At 36.9% G+C, this 18,127-nt stretch overlaps 1 pseudogene; it reads right to left on the reverse strand.

Annotated features, from left to right (window-relative positions):
* Positions 1–644: 644 nt before the first annotated feature.
* Positions 645–16,574, reverse strand: LOC119255105 (GSK3B-interacting protein-like; annotated as a pseudogene).
* Between the last annotated feature and the right edge of the window lie 1,553 nt (positions 16,575–18,127).

Genomic DNA, 18,127 nt, shown 5'->3' on the forward strand with positions numbered 1-18,127 from the left:
AAAAGGAATGCAGAACTATTTCAGCACCTGTTTTGCATTTAATATCAGTAACAGATAATTAATTCACGTTTATCATTCCATATTATTCATTTAAGTAGTTTTAGTGATGCAGTAAATTTCAAAATTTGTGCACAAGAAATTAGTTGACAATTTGTTTCCAAGAAGCCTACCACAAAATACTTACTGGAAAATCACTTCAAGCTAGGATTAAACCCCTGATTTAGCAAGTTGAATCAAAGTTTAAAGTTAATTATTTTAACTTTTTAATTAAAAAGTTAAAAATTAAAAATCATTTTAATTCCTATATTGCTGTGCAAACTAGAGTTTTTTCCTGTATAAAAGAGAGTCCTGAGCATTGTGATTAACACTGAAATCCTGATAAAGTTTGAAATGGGGACATACTATACAAAGAAATTTGAATGTCTTGATGATGGCGTCAAAATAGTGGCCTTAGGATTTCCTTAAGAAATCAGAAACTGAAACAGACAATTCTGAGACAAAAGCCAAAATTTGAAGCAGGAAATTATAAAGATACAGAATCAAAGGTGCCCTTTCTACTATGCCCATATGGAAGAATTTGAAGCCTTATGTCAACATTCTGTACCAGCACCAGCCCCCTCAGAAAGGAAAAAACTTACTCATGACTATCCATCCTTTGGCAGAGCTTCCAATCCTTAAAGGAGTATTTCCAAATGCTTCCCAGTAGGAGGGACTGAATACTATCTGCAAGGGAGTAAACCCTTTCACGGTGGGGAGTCTGTAAATGACCATCCCCTGTTTAAAAGCATAACATGCCTCCTTAGACCCTGCTTCAGTAAGTACCAGGCAATATCTCTTCTTTCCACATTGATATAGGCCACATCATTTGCACAGCATAGGTTTGTTTGGACCACCCTTTTTGAAGCCACAAAGAAATACATCGTTCACTAATGCTCATATCTTTCATATCATTTCCTTCAAAACCAGTAAGCTCTGAACCTTCTTTAAATCCTAACATACTGCTTAACTCCATGTGGTTACAGCCTGCTTCTGTTCAGTAAAGTGGACTGGACACTGTATTCTTCCAACTTCCTTTTAGAACCGTTGAGTTTTGGGTTACTTCTGTTTCATTGTATGATCAGTGAGAAATTTAGCCCATTGTGCCTTTCTTTTCCTTTCTCCAAAGTCTTTTTTCTGCCATCACACCTGTTTGATCATGTGGAATGCTAAATTGAAGATAATTTCCCCCTTGTGCTTAGACATGTCAATATTGTCTTCAAGAGTCTTGGCTGCTTATGAGAGCATCTGAGTTGCCAGTGTGAGATAATTTTTAAAAAATGCTGAAAATTTCCAAGGATACACAGAATTTGATAGGTGCCTCAAATTCTCAGGTACCTATCCACTGTTATTAACATTTTGCTGTTTGCTTTGTCTTCTGTCAGTCCTTATTTTTTCTGAGGTGTTTGAAAATAATTTGCAGGGATCAATATATTACTTTATTTCTAAACATGTTGTCATGCACATAATTAACTAGATTTCAATATTTGATTACTTTTTATAGGTAGATAAATGCTGAAAAGTGCACAAATCATAAATGTACCATTCAGTGAGTTTTTAAAAAATCGTATACATCCCTGTAACATATAGCTATCAAGATATAAAACAAGTAGTTTGTTGTTAACATTGCTCAACATCCATTCTATGAATTGTTTTCATGGTTGTCTACATTGTTTTTCTTAATAAAAATAGTCTTTCTGAACTAAAGTTTAACCTAACTGGAGGGCATTCAGTACATTTCATATTGAAGTAAAAAAACTCATTTACCTTTTTTTGTAAAGATTTGTCCCTCTAGAATCACAAATAAATATGCTGTGACAAAAGCCAAATAGTTGTGATTTGCATAAATTTTTACCAGATCTTTGTTAGCAAAAATATGTCCAAATCATCATCATCAAATGAGTGGTAGAGAGGAATTGAGTGCAGCAGTTGTAGAAATTGGGGGCTGAGGAACATCAGAATATGCGTCTTCAGGTATTTTATGATCCCAAAATAATGAAAGTTGAATTTTGCTTCAGTGAACAGGTATCTAAATGCGATCAAATGCTCTTGATCAAACATTGTTATAAATTATTATAAGATGTCAAATGTTGTGTGGGATTTTAAAAGAATTTGTAAATACTTGTATAAATTATGTTGAAGTTTATTAGCCATTGTTGAACTTTTTTCTGCAGATATTTTTAAACAGCTTTATCGAGAGACTCATATACCACAAAATTCGCTCATTTAAAGTTTATAGTTCATTGGGTTTTAGTATATTTGCAATTATGCAGCCAATACCATAATCTAATTATAGAGCATTATTGTCATTTCAGAAAGAAACTGTAGGTCCTTAGAGTGACTGCAGTGCAAGGTGGCACCCACAATGGCCTCTGTAAAACCTGATATAGTCTTAAAATAGAAAGTGGATCTAGATAACCAGAAGCAAGATTTGAAGTAAAAATAATTATGAATGGAGTTCAAATGGAGTGTTAGAACCAAGAGTCCTATCAGTGCTGTCAAAATGGCAGAATTCATATAGTATCAAAGTTGTTCTGTAAGAGCTTCAGTGTGTAAAGAAACTATGAAACTACCTCAGTGTTATAGCAATTAATCAAAAAGAAAAATCAAATACACTCTCCCATTCCACACAATAGAGTTAAAAAGTCTACTCTATTTCTTAGCAGTTCACAGCAAGTTTATTAAGAAAAGGGGGTTGGGTAGGAGAATGCCTGCATAGATGCAGAAGGTAAAGAGCTGCATTTTAAATGGGCAGGTTTAAAAGGAAAGAGAAAAGGGGACATTTGTATAGGTGCAAATGGGCAGTTCTTAAAGGGCAAGAAGCTGCCTATGTTTTCCACAGTCTTGTAGAATTCAAAGTCCTGGAAAGAAAACACCTATCCTAAGGCAACTTACAAGATACTGTAAATAATACTGATTTTTTTTTTTTGTCTGTTTGAAATGTGTGTTGTCCTTTTGACAAATGTTAACAATACTGCTATAAATGTTCTTGCACACGTTATGTGGATGTATGTTCTGATTTCTCTTGGATAATTATATGTACATGTGGGGTTGCTTGGTCATATGGTAGCTCTCTTAAACCATTTGAGCAGCTGATGAACTGTTTTCCAAAGTAGGCTACCATTTTGCATTCTCAGCAGCAATATAAGAGGGTTTCAGTCTTTCCACATAGTCGCCAGTGTTTGTTATTGTCTCTTTTTTTATTACAGCCATTCTATTGAGTATATAGTAATATCATATTATGGTTTTGATATGTATTTCTGTAATGGTTAAAGAAGTTGAACATCTTTTCATGCGTTTTAATATTGATCTGTGTTGATTTTATATAGGCTTTGACATCTGGATGTTGTTGGTTGTAGCTCCTGTGACTCTATAGAGTTATTTAGGATTTGGGCTCTGTTTTGCATATAAAGTACCAGTATGTATATCAGCACATTAAAGTCTTAGCACTAAGTCATACTGGAAAATTGGAGAAATACTAATCATCAGTGTTTTCCAAACTTACCTGATAGTTAAATCACCCATTTGCCCAGGATAGTCCCAGTTTTGCCCATTGTCCTGACATCATTACAAAGTGTTCATTTTCACTCTGAAGTGTTATGCCCAGATTTGGACAGAAAAGTATATAGTTACCTTATGGACAGTAAACCTAGGGTACTTTTTTAAATGCACACTTCCTGCTTACTAAGTCATAATCTCCAAGAAAAAGGCTTGGAAATGTGTTTTTAATCAATTTCAAGGTGAAACATAATATATTATTCTAGCAGAATATTGGTATTGCGCTCTGATCCTAAACCCATTTTCATTTTAATGAGACAGTAAGTTCCAAGTTAAAATTGAACAGAAATAACCTCACCTGATTGCCTAGCATCAGCTACATCCTTAAAGCTAAGCAGAAGAATATTTCTTAACACTCATGTTGGACAGACTTGTGGGGTCTGGAGAGTATGGAAAAGAAAACAAACAATTTTCTGGAAGTAGGACAGAATGGACCTCTAGTAAAACAGCAATGAGCGAAGCTGAGCTTCTTACTTACCTTTGAGTCCAATGAGATTAGAAATAATTAGGAGCAATTTATGGGAAGAGATAGAAGTAGTATTTTCAGATTCTGAAAATAATTAGGGGAAAGATAAAATTGTACATTATTTTTTATTTGGAGGTTAGTGGAATTTGATAATACTTGTATTATTTATGGTCATTTGTAAGTCAGGCATTTGTAACATCTGCAATTTTATTGAGGTGTCAGAGGGAGTCATCCAGATTCTCAGATACATTTTCTGCTAATTGTGTAACTTTGAGAGTGAACACATTCAACTCAATGTAAAAATAAGTAATAAGCACTAATTATTTGTGGAGGGCCTTCTGCTGAGCCTGTCACACTTGTTTATTTGATGTATTATCTTTTATCAGTAGTGACAGTTAAGAAATAAGTTAAATCACTAGAAAGGTAGAAATTTATCCGTATCCCAGCCCAGCTATTAGTTCATGATATCACCATTAGCCATGATATCACCATTAGCCAATTCTTCTGTGGGCTATAAAGTGTACTACTTTCTTAAATATAATGACTCACACCATAATGTTTCATCCAGAAGCCCTTTGGATTGGAGTGGGTTGGGAAGGTGGTTTTTTTCTACTTAAGCTTTATTGAAGTATAATTGATGTGCAGTAAACTGCATCTATTCAAAGTGTGTATTTTAAAGAGTTGCTGGTTTTTTTAATTGCTACTCTGATAGGTCTGCCATTATAATTTGTCTCCAAACATAGAGTAACTAGATGGAGAAACAAAGTGATCTGTTAGTTTAGCTTGAGAAAACTGTTATGAATGATCCACAGGGATATATTACATTAGATTATTGTTAAGACTTGGTGATAAGAGGGGCTTCCCATGGTGGCGCAGCAGTTGAGTGCTGTGTTGCGAGGCTGCCTGCAGCCTCTGCAGTGCCAGTTCGATCCCCGGTCACTGGCGAGGGTCGCACAAAAAAAAAAAAAAAAAAAAAGACTTGGTGATATTTATGGAGCAGGTACTTTGCTCTCCAAAATTCAAGAGTTAGTGACTTTTCATTTATACATACTTAAATGAGTAGAATGAAAGCAAATAATTACATGCCAGTGAAAGACATGGAATAATAAATAAATGAGAAGTTCAAAAAAATAAGATGACTGAATTAGACAGCTTAGGGAAAATTGTGAGAACGTACATCAAGAAAAAGATGAATATGACAGGTAGTAAAAACAGTGAATTAGGAGTCTGAACTAGAATTTAGCGAATAGACGTAATTCACCAATCAGAAATGACATTCTGGTAAGAGGAATGAAGGGTGAGTACAGGTGGTAGAAGGTATAAGTTGGCTGCAGTCTAGGTTGGATGAAGAGATGCAATGGTGGAATCTTAAGTTTGGGCAAAATTGTAGAAGATTTTAATGGCAAACTAAAGGATTTATATTATGTCCTTTGAGTCAAGGGGAATTACCAAAGTGAGCAAGGTGGTAGTGATACAGATTTTATTGCCTTGTTACTAGGACTACGTCTTTCTTGAACATTCTTAAATGTCACTTCTGACTCTGACTCTTTTTCCTTTCATAATTAAGTTGTGGTTATCATGAAATGAATTTTAAAATTCTTTTATAATCAACCTGTCACCTCCTTATTTTTATTAGCATTGTCGAATTTCTTTATTTTTAATAAAGCCAGATTGGTGAGAGGTAGAGAGAGAGATTATCGCTAATGTGCATTAGAGTATGACTTACTTTATAAAATATTATGAGTTTTCAAGTAACATGAACTCTAGGCAATACACAGAATCTTGAAAGATTCAAGATATTGGACCCTCCTTGTATAATAATCAAGATTATATTGTCTCAATTCCTTTTTTTTTTTACCTTTTTGAGAACATATATTAAGAAAAGCAAAGCAAATTCATTTTAAGAAAGTTACCTTTTCTTTTTGAAATGTCACAAAGAATCTAGTGATTAAAAATGTAAACTTGAAAGGAAAATGAGACGGTTCCAAGAGCACTTTTCTTCTCTCATTAGTTTAACTCAGGTGTACAAATAAAATTTGTGTTTCAGATATGAAGAGGGTCTCCCTGGTGGCTCAGGGGGTTAAGCACAGCACTATGAACCTATCGCAGCCTCTGCAGCACGAGTTTGATCCCTGGCTGGCCAGGGAGCTACCCACATGGCGCAGCAGACCTCTCCTAACTCGCCCGCTGCTCCCCTTAACAATGTTTTCAGTCATTCTGCCTGTTCTGCTCCCCACTCTATCTCTGGTGAATCCACTCACCCTCCACACCTCTGGCCTGTACCCCAGTTCTTGTATGTATAAATAAATCTTTAAAAAAATTAAATATGAAGAAAGATACATACACAGTTAAGTTTATCTTAAAGCCAAATTTATAATCTGAGGTGGTAAAGATACTGTATTAAAGAACTATAAAAATTTGATAGCACAATTTCCTTTCACAGAGGTTAGTCACTTCAGCTCATCTTGGATTATGTATACATTTAAAATTTTTAAGCCTTTGTATTAATATTCTGCCTTATTTTTTATGCCCTATGAATTAACTGTCACTTAAATATGACACTGCATAAATTATTTACATTTAATTTCTATGACAGAAAATAAGCATTTAAGCCTCTCTGATTTGGTTCCACTATACTGTTTATTTATTTGTTTAGTCAGCCATTCCTTGGAAAAAGATTTGGTGAGTACCTGCCACATACCAACCCTGACTAAGACTACAAAAATCAGTGAATTTTAACTCTTGCTCTACAGCAGCTCAATCTACCAGAAAAGGCAATCTAATAAACCCTTACAATTCACTTGATAAGTTTTTGTTTAAAAAGTAATAATTATTTCCAGAAATATATGGATTTGTAGTAGAAGTAATCTTGTGGCTTAATTCTTTCCTACTCAAGTCAAACAATTCAGCAGACCCTAAAATCCTCATGCAGTCTCTTCCGAGTCTTGAATCATAATATTTCTTCTAACTGAAATAACTATTTACCATACTTCCTCCCCCCAACATGTATGTCACATGTTTCTAAACTGCCAGTTTCTTTTTGAAACATAAACTCACAAGTGCTCTCTTCCATGTGGTCTCCTGTATTTTCATCACTTTTATTATTTTGCATCTGGTATTATATGTCGTTCATTTCGTGCACATTACCTATCTCCCCTCATCCAAAGAGACTGTGAACTTGATAACATCTTGTATACCATTGTACTTAATTAATGAATACTTACAGATTTGAGTATGTGTAGGTATCTTGTATTGATTTGAGAGTATAGGAGAGATCAAACTTACAGCTCAAGAATACTTTGTTCAGTAACAGATTCAGGAAAAAAAAGTCCTTTTATGAATCCAGATACTGTCCTTATCCTCTTTTTTCTCCCTCTGGATCAAATCATGTCTTCAAGGCTGCTTGAGAAACTTGTTTCTTGCCTAATTAGAATTGACTTTCAAAACTACATTAATACTGTCCTGTTTTGAATTGTATCATAGAAGACACTGGTAATGTAATCCTAAGGATAAAGAGTACTAGCCTAAAAAAAAAGTTGGTAATATGCGTTTGTTCTATTAAGCCATATTAAAATTACCTAATAATGTTTTCAGAGAAATAGCCAGCCACATGCCTCCCTCATTTTGTTTCTCTTATTGCTATTTTACATCACTGAAGCCAGTGGCCTGGCTGTCATTTCTTTATTTTTTTAAGATTCATTTATTTATGCATACAAGAACAGAGGTGCAAGCCAGAGGTGTTGGGGGAAGGGGAGGCTGAATGGATTCACCAGAGACAAAGTGGGGAGCAGAACAGGTGGAGCTACTAAAATACACTGCTGAGGGGAGCAGTGAGTGAGACGGAGAGGTCTGCTGCACCATGTGGATTAGCTCCCTAGCCAGGGATTGACCCAGCTGCATTGGCTGTGGATAGCTTCAGAGTACTGAGACTTAACCCCTTGCACCACCAGGGAGGCCTTCAGATTCCATTCTTAAACATAAAACCAAGAGAGAAGAAAATACAGGTCCACAAAAAACTTATACAGTAACATTTTATAACAGCTTTATTCTTATTAATGAATTGTAGAATAGAAATATCCACATATCCAACTGATGAATAAACAGAATTTTGTATTTATCCGTGTAGTGGATGGATATTATATGCGAAGAAAGAATGAGATAAACTGATTTATGCTATAACATAGATGAATCTTGAAAACACACTAAGAAGTCCCTAAAAATCATACAAAGATAATTCCATCTATATGAAATGTCCAGTATAGGTGAATGTGAAGAAACACAAATTAGTAGTTGCCTATGCCTGGGAGATTAGGATATTAAAGGAATTGTAACTAAGAGGAATGGGTTGCTTTTTGGGTTAATGAAATGTTAAAAAATTGATGGTGAAAGTTGCAGTACTTTGTGAATATACTAATAGCTACTGAATTAGGCTCTTAAAATGGGGGGATTGTAGGGCCTCCCTGGTGGCGCAGCAGTTGAGCGCTGGGTTGCGAAGCTGCCCGCAACCTCTGCAGCGCTGGTTCGATCCTCGGCTGCTCCCCGGCCACTGGAGGAGGGTCCCACATGGCGTGCAGACCTCTCCTGCTGCCCGCTGCTCCCCTCTGCAGTGTACTTCGGTCCTTCTGCCTGCTCTGCTCTGGTGAATTCTCTCACCCTCCCGTGCTTCTGACTGTACCCAGTGCATGTATAAACAAACAAACAAAACAAATAAATAAAAAAACATGCCTCTATTAAAAAAAAAAATATATATATATATATATAATGGGGGGATTGTATGGTATGTAAATAAATTATATCTCCATAAAACATTTATTTATAAAACAACACACAAGATTTTAAAAATCAAGGTAACGGTAATTTCTGGCAAGGAGGAACCATTCATTGAGTGATCATTTGCTACATATGCCATATACGAAGTTCTTTGTTAGCTACTTGGTACAAAAAGATGATTAAGAGATTTGGGTTCCTTAGTTTATTATATACCAGGTAAAGTAGTATTTTGTTAGTGATGGTTTACTTTTGTTGGTGGTGATACTGTTTTTTTTTTTCTCTTATACACTTTCTTTCAGTGATTACCCTTTTTACACAAATATTTAACATAAGCACATCATTAGTGTTTTTCTCCTTCCCAAATCAAGTGTCTTTGACTCTTTATCTCTAATTAGTCTTCGTTTGTTTTGTTAATTGTTGTTAGAAATTTATAGCATATTAACTCTACAAAAAGGGAAATTCATAGGCTCATCTGAATGCTAAGTTCAGAAGTTAAGAACAGTTAGGGCCAGACCTCAAATAGTGTAATTTGACTAATTTCCTTTTATGTAAGCTTTTGTAGACAGTTTTATATGTGTAGTTGGAAAGACTGGTTGCTGTAAATGCTGGCTGCTTGGTCCTGTGGCTCTCAAACCAAATAGCTAGTGGCAAGGAATGCTTATGTCACATTTTGAATGATCCAGCTTAAGTCATAAGTTTAGCCCTAACCATGGCCAGGGATAGAGTACAATATGTGCCTAGATCACTTTCTCATCCCTTAATCTAGAAATAGAAGTTGAGTCAAAGCGATTCAAAGTCAAAATTGAGTCAAAGCCACCTGTGATACTGTTACCAGAATTAAGAAAATGGGATATTCAATACACAGACATCAAATATATATACAGTAGTTCCCTTATCCATGGGGGAATACATTCCAGGACCCCAAGTGGATGCCTGAGACACTGAATGGTACTAAACCTTTTTTTTTTTAAGATTTATTTGTTTATGCATACAAGAGCTAGGGTACCAGAGGTGTGGGAGATGAGAGGATTCACCAGAGACAGAGTGGGGAACAGAACAGGCAGATTGACCGAAGTACACTGCTGAGGGGAGCAGCGGGTGAGGCAGGAGAGGTCTACTGCGCCGTGTGGGTAGCTCCCTGGCTGGCTAGGGCTCAAACTCATGCTGCATAGACTGCAGACAGCTTCATAGGTTGAGTCTTAACCCCTTGTGCCACCAGGGAGGCCTGTGGTACTAAACCTTTTATGTACTATGTTTTCTCTTATGCATCCATAACAATGGAAAAGTTTAATTTATCAGGCACAGTAAAAGATTAGTGATAATAATAAATCAAAAAATCATAATAGCATATTGTAATAAAAGTTGTGTAAATAGTTTCTATATCTCAGACTATCATACATATTTTTAGACCATGGTTGACTGCAGGCAACTGAAACTGTTGAAAATAAAATCTCGAATAATGTTGTTGACTATAATAATCAGTATTTCTTGAACAAAATACATAGACCCATAAACAAAGGAATATTGCAGTGCAAAATGAGCTTTGACATCAGATCTTAGAATACATTAGAGCTATGATTCTTCAAATTGAGTTATGGAATCCACAGTGCTAAAGAAAGTTATTTTTTTAAAGATTTATTTATTTATGCATATAAGGACTGGGGTGTAAGCCAGAGGTGTGGGGATGGAGAGGATTCACCAGAGAGAGTGGGGAGCAGAACAGGCAGATCCACTGAAATACACTGCTGAGGGGAGCAGCGGGCGAGGCAGAAGAGGTCTGCTGTGCTATGTGGGTTTCTCTCTGGCTGCCTGGGGATCAAACTTGTGCTGCAGTGACTGGCGATAGCTTGATAGTGCTGTCTTTAATCCCTGCACCACAAGGGAGGCCCAAGAAGTTTAATTTTTTGAGGTCCAATATGGTTGATGTAGTTAAATGATGAATTTGTGGGGAAACAATGATGAAATACTGAACTATAGATTAAGTATCATTTTTGTAATGTGAATTCTGTAAGCACACAACAGTTTTCACACACAAGTAAAGTACATTATGTGGTGGCTAAGATTGTAGACAAGGTACTGACCAATGTATCTTTGGGCAGTGAAAGAAATGTCCATATGTACACTGTTCAATGTTGTGGCCACTAGCCACATGTGATTTCTGAGGACTTGAAATGTGGCTAGTATAACTGAAGGTCTTGATTTTTTTTCTTTTTTAATTTCTATTCCCCTTTTTAAATTTTTTTTTTAAGATTTATTTTTATTTATACAAGAGCTGGGGTACAGGCCAGAGTCATGGGAGGGTGAGAGACAGAGCAGGAAGCAGAACAGGCAGACTGACTGACATACACTGCTGAGGGGAGCAGCAGGTGAGTCAGGAGAGGTCTGCTGCGCCATGTGGGATTCTCCCTGGCCAGCCGGGAATCAAATCGGTGCTGTGGAGACTGCAGCCAGCTTCACAGCACTGTGCTCAACCCACTGCGCCACCAGGGAGGCCCTTAAAATTTATTTTCTTACATCATGGCTCGCCTTCAGGTGTATTCCTGTGGTTCTCCCACACCATGGCATCCGTGAACCATCACCATAATCTCTGTGCTCTTCCGTCCCTGTTTTTGGCTCCTTTCCTCTTCCCACTCTTGCTGTTTGCCCTAAGTCTATGGTCCACTTGCAAGTTTTGGTGTTTTTTCCTGACCTTTTTTTTGTTTGTTTTTTCCATGCGCCACCTGTAAGTCAAACCAGCCGATATTTTTCTTTTTCCTTCTGACTTATTTCACGGAGCATAATCCCTTCCAGCTCCATCCATGTTGCTTATCTTTTTGGATTGCTGAATAGTGTTCCATTATATATATATACCACAACATCTTGATCCATTCGTCTGTTTGGGGACATTTAGGTTGTTCTCGTATCTTAGCTATTGTAAGTTGTTCTGCAGTAAACAAAGGCATGAGCTTTCCTTTTGAATTAGTGTTTTTGTGTCCTATGGTAGATTCCTAGTGGTGGAATCACTAGGTCATATGGTAAATCCGTTTTTATTGTTTTGAGGGTCCTCCACAAAACTTTTCATGGTGGCTGGACCAATTTGCATTCCCACCAGCAGTATAAGAGGGTTACCTTTTCTCCACATCCTTGCTAGCACTTCTTATTGCCAGTTTTTTTTTTTTTTTTTTTTAATATGAGCCATTCTCACTGGTGTGAGGTGGTATCTCATTGTGGTTTTAATTTACATTTTACTGATAATAAGTGAGGTTGAACATTTTTTCATATGCCTTTTGGCTATTTACATTGAACAACTTGATTGTTTACCTTTATTCAATATCAATTAAATTTAAATAACATGGCTAATAGAGTAGTTTAATAAGCTACCTTATTAAACAGTACAGTCTGGACTTAAAATATTTTGAACAATACCATGTCCCCTTTATTTGATAGCTTTAACACATTGGGCAGTCTACAAAACCTTCCTTGACTTCATTTCCCCACCCGTAAAGTAGGGATAAACATGTACATATTTTAGTGGGTTATTTTGAAGATTAAATGGCTTAATTCACTTATTTGTTTTATACTCTTGTAGTCAATTTGGGTTGCTATAATAAAGTACCACAGAATGAGTGTATTATAGACAACAGAATCTGCTACACATAGTTCTGGAGGCTGGAAGTCCTCCAACTTCTTCATTTTGTATATTAACAATTGATTATTAATATCCTCTTATAAAAAGGCACTGCTACTTTTTTGTGATTTGCTTATGATATGTAGATACTTAGAATTGTTTTTCAATCTTCCTAATTGAGTAGCATTTTTTAGTTATAATCTTTGTTGTGCGTTTTAAAATATTTTTCATTGTGTTTACATGGCTTATTGTGCCAGTCATGTTGTATAGGGTAGGTAAGTTTATGTATGTGTTTTTCACACCTATTTTAAACGATGTATTAATTTTTAAAGCTTGGTATATTTGTATAAATGAAATCTTCTTACCAAGGAATGAAACATTCACTTGCTAAATTAAAAGAAAAAGAGCTACTCTAATTTCTGTCTTTTAGTATGCCCAGTAGATATGACTGAACAATCTATAAAATATTATGCTATCATCATGTATAATTCAGCTTGCAGCTGTTCTATAACTTACTAAATGGATTCAGTGAGTGTTGTTGAGATTTTGAAATGACCAAATTACCAAGTTTTCCCTGCAGTGGTAGGCATGTAACTTACATTATTTTTATTCATAAAGTCAGTACTTTTAAGACTGCAAGACCCATCATTTCTTCTGTTCAAATCATTTAAAATTTCAAGTTTTTGTGATTCATAAGTAATGTTGTGGGCATACTATAAATTGAAGGCTGTGTTATTAAAGAATTTAATATACACGTGTTCCACATAACATTAAGTTCCTTTGTCTTAGTTCTAACTCAAACACAAAGCTGTGATATTTTGACACTTTTCTTTCTAAATCAGTTTTTTTTTTTTAACATTTATTTATTTATACAAGCACTGGGTACAGTCAGAAGCGCAGGAGGGTGAGAGAATTCACCAGAGCCAGAGCAGGGAGCAGAGCAGGCAGAAGGACTGAAGTACACTGCTGAGGGGAGCAGCGGGCGGCAGGAGAGGTCTGCGCGCCATGTGGGACCCTCCTCCGGTGGCCGGGGAGCAGCCGGGGATCGAACTGGCGCTGCAGAGGCTACGGGCAGCTTCGCAACCCAGCGCTCAACCGCTGCGCCACCGGGGAGGCCCTCTAAATCAGTTTTTAAACAATTAAGATTTATACTAAAAATGAAAATTATAGGTGAAATATTTTGAATCTTAGAATCTTTGAGTTAGAAAAAAATTTACAAGTTGTGGTGGAAACTTACAGTGTTTTTCCATACCAGTACTCTTCTGCTTCTTCAGGTGTCTGGAACAGTACACTTTCCAGCCCCACTGTAGTTAGTTGATGCCATGGGGTTGATTATAGACTGAGCAAAAGAGACTATGATGAAGACTAGTGTTGAATTAGTAGAGTCTTTTACAGAAAGAAGCAAGGAGCCAAAAGATGGAAGTAGCCTACATCTCGCGAGTCACACCATACAGGAGGCAGATAGTAAATATATTATGCTTTGCAGCTGATGATAGCATTTGTCATATATTCGTTTATGTTTTTTTGTGTTTTCACAAATCTTTGTATATGAAAAAGCCATTCATCACTCCAGTGACATACAAATACAGTTTGTGGCACCTATTTTACTAACATATATATTAGGCAGTTACCTGATTGGTATCAGCTGTGTGTTGTAATGCAAGACACTATCTTTATATTAACCCAGTGAGTTGTAGGTGTTACTTATCACAGTGTAACCTGACTAATAGGTGATCTTATCTGACCTGACCTCACCAGATCCCTAAAGAATGCTTTTGATGTCAGGAATGTTCATATTGCACTCTCTGTGAAATGGCCTGTTCCATTGTCGGACAATGCTGTAAGAAATTTTTCTCTTTTTACTGAGTCAGTCTTGATTCCATTTTATCTCTTGGTTCTACTTCTGCCTCTGGATAAAGTTTACTCTTAATGGTAGCTTTTTATTATCCTAACATTATTTACAGGTCTCCCTGGGCTGTTAATATAAGAGAAAACGAAATACTAAATGAGTTTTTAATTACTTAAAGTTACATAAACTGAATATGATAAACTACATTTAAGGTTAGACTATTACACAAATGGTAATATGATTTGACTCAGTTTATAAGAAAGAATGTCATCTTAATGGGCCTCCCCTGGTGGCGCAGTGGTTGAGCGCTGGGTAGCGAGGCTGCCCACAGCCTCTACAGCGCCATTTCGATCCCCAGCTACCAGTGAGGGTCCCACACAAAAAAAAGAATGTCATTTTACTATAAAATAATAAAAAGACATAAAATTAATACAATTTTAAACTTATCTTTTTATTCACGTCAACTATTTTTGTATTGTACTGTAAACTAGTCCAACTACATTTACCAATTAAACGCAAAAAGGAAAAAAACAGAAGAAATTAGTCCATAGGAGTGAGAGCCATGATGATTAGTCTACAAGTTTAGAAACCATATTACAAAGGGAATGATTAATTAGGGATATTTTGTTTTAAAGATTAGTAGACTGTTGAACATCATATGTGAGGTACTCTGGTGGCTAGAATGAAATTTACCTTTTCTTTTTTTTTAAGATTTATTTTTATTTATGCGTATAAGAAATGGCATGTAGGCCAGAGGTGTGGGGGGGTGAGAAGATTCACCAGAAACAGAATGGGGAGCAGAACAGGCAGATCTACTGAAATACACCGTTGAGGGGAATCAGTGGGTGAGATGAGGAGAGGTCTGCTGCACCATGTGGGTTAGCTCCCTGGCTGGGGATTGAACTCATGCTGTAGTGGCTGGCAAACTTGATAGCACTGAGACTTTAACCCTTGTGCACCAGGGAGTCCCCTCGTTTTCTTACTGTAGCTTTACGGCACATTAATGACTGTAGGAATAAGGCGTATGGACATTCAAGTTTCGGTTGAGACTGAGGTCATCAGATTTTCAAAGTTTGTGAGCTTTAAGCATTTATTCAAAAACTAAATGTTAGCTATTACATTTTATCTTCTAGCTAACATTTTCCAATATCTGCTTACCATCATCCCCCAAACCTTCATGATATAGTCAATAACTTTATGAAAGCATAGATTTTGTAGTCTATAGTATACTGACAATATTGTAACCCTGTTAGAAAAAAAAATGTTAATGCAAAGGAATTTCTTCTTAATTTCCGAAAGGTCAGCAGTAGTATTTGGGATATAGACAGGTGTATGACTCCCTGGCTGTAACTCAGCAGTATCTCAGTGACCTGCAGCCTTTACTTTGCTAATCTGAGTTGTAACTAACAATCCTGTTTCTCTTTATAGACTTGGTTCAATTATGTCCCATATAATTAATTAGTCCTCACTCTGTGAAATAAGCACCCAGATACTTTGGGTGCTATTTAACTCTGGAGTCATATATACAAAAAGTAACGTGATTGATTCTGAAAGTAACTAGAAAAATTACACTGTGTGCATGCACATACACACATATGCTTTACTTTTCACTCCTAAATTTTTACCACAGCAGGGGAGGAGGCTAGGGACTCACTCCTTGCCTGATATGCTGCCAAGAATGAAAAAGCTAATAAACACAAGCATAGCAGAATATCCCACAGTATATCAAGATGCAGCTATTTTATCTTCCCTTCATAAAAGTAAAGTCTGGGACCTCGCCATTGTAAGCCCAAGTTGGTGAGACCCTGCTAGCACCAGGCAGAGAGACCTGGTGACTTTCTGTGATATCCCTCTTGTGCCCACCCAGACCTGTGAGAACACCCTAGACCCACATCAGAAAGGGTGACAGAACAGCCAGAGGTTTCACGACTTTCTGTGAGACACCAGACCTAAGTTCCTAGGGTAGCAGAGTGAACAGAAGCCTCGTGACTCTCTGCAAGACCCTGCCAGTGACCCCTGGACCTACAGTGGCCTTTTGATCTCACACAAAATTCCCTACCCCCACCATCCACACTGACTAGTCAGACACTGGACCCCTGTCAGAATAAACCTGAGTGACCAGTGGTCTCATAACCTCCTTGAAACCTTGCCTGCTGCTTACCCAGATAGCCAGGACTGCCACTGCACCATATGCCCAGACCTGCTCTAAGGAAGGCCCCAGCTACTGAACCTACCACCTGGTAAACTCCCTGAACAGTAGGAAGACCCACATCCAATAGAAGACCCATATACAGCAGAACAAACCTGACAGCAAGCAATGCAGAGAAAGAAAATTCAGAATGCCCAAAGCAAGTCCTCGGATGAACAGTGCACCACAGAAGGAAAACCATCTCCAAAACCGAACAACATAACCCCAGAAGAGCTTTTCTTCCTGTTATACCAAGAATTCAAAGCTACTGTAATCAAGAACAAAGAATTACAGCAAGATTTAGAACAATACAACGAACACTCAGAAAAATGAATCAGATACATGAGAAAACGCAAAAGGGAAAAGAAAGTTAGTTATGAGAAACAAGGAACAGGAGATTGAAATTGAATTGCTAATTAATGCAATAATGGAACTGTAGGATCTAAAATGATCAGTGGAGGATTACAAAAAACTGGAAAAAGTCATGAAAGAAGAATAGTCCAAATGGAACAACAAATCAATAATCTCAAAGATGCACATACAAAAAGAACAAAAATAGAAAGAGAGCTACAAAGGAAAAAAAAATGAAGAAACACTTTGAGAATTATCTGACACCATAAGGAAAAGAAATATAAAAGTCATAGGAATCTGAAAAACTATTTTAGAAAATTATTGAAGACCACGTCTGAAACTTGAAGAAGGAAGTAGACATAGAAATACAGGAAACTAAAAGAACATCAATAAAAGGAAATCTACAGCACAACATAGAGTAGTAAAGCTCCCAAAAGTCCAAGACAGAAAAAATAAGGAAGCTGACAAGGGAGAGGAAACAAATAACCTATAAAGGAACACTAATTAGGCTAACATTGGAGTTCTCTGAAGAAACATTACAGGCAAGAAGAAAATGGAGTAATGTATTTAAAGTATTTCAAAAACAAAAAATGCCAGCCAAGAATACTTTATCCTACAAAGCTCTTCTTCCTATATTAAGGAGAAATAAGGGCCTTCTCAGACAAACAATGTTTGGGAATTTGCAATCTCTAAATGCCTTCTCTGAGAAATATTAAAAGGAGCGCCTCCCTGGTGGCTCAGGCGGTTGAGCGCAGCGCTGTGAAGCTGTCTGTAGCCTCTGCAGTGTGGGTTCAATCCAGGCCGGCTGGGGAAATACCCACATGGTACTGCAGACCTCTCCTGCCTCTCCCACTGCTCCCCTCAGCAGTGTATTTCAGTCAGTCTGCCTGCTCTGCTCCCCACTCTGTCTCTGGTGAATCTTCTCTCTCTCCCGCACCTCTGGCCTATACCCTGGTTCTCAAATAAATAAATCTTTTTAAAAAAAAAAAAATAAGGAGCTTCAAGATTTGAACCAAAGAGAGGAATTAACACAAAGAACTGAACAAGGAATTGAGTGAAACCACAAAAATATGAACTAAATGGTAGTAAAGAGATTGAGATTTCCACATACCAACGATCACTCTAAATGTCAATGGACTGAACTCACCAATAAAAAGACATAGTATCCTATTGAAATAGGAAACAAAATCCAACCTTCTGCAGTCTCCAAGAAATGAACCTAAATTTCAAAGACAGACACAGATTGAAAGTAAAAGGTTGAAAAACAATTTTACAGGCAAATGGCACCCAAAGGAAAACAGG

This window comes from Talpa occidentalis, unplaced genomic scaffold (assembly GCF_014898055.3).
Source record: "Talpa occidentalis isolate TD23 unplaced genomic scaffold, MPIMG_talOcc4v2.1 talOcc4.3, whole genome shotgun sequence".
Classification (NCBI taxonomy): domain Eukaryota; kingdom Metazoa; phylum Chordata; class Mammalia; order Eulipotyphla; family Talpidae; genus Talpa; species Talpa occidentalis.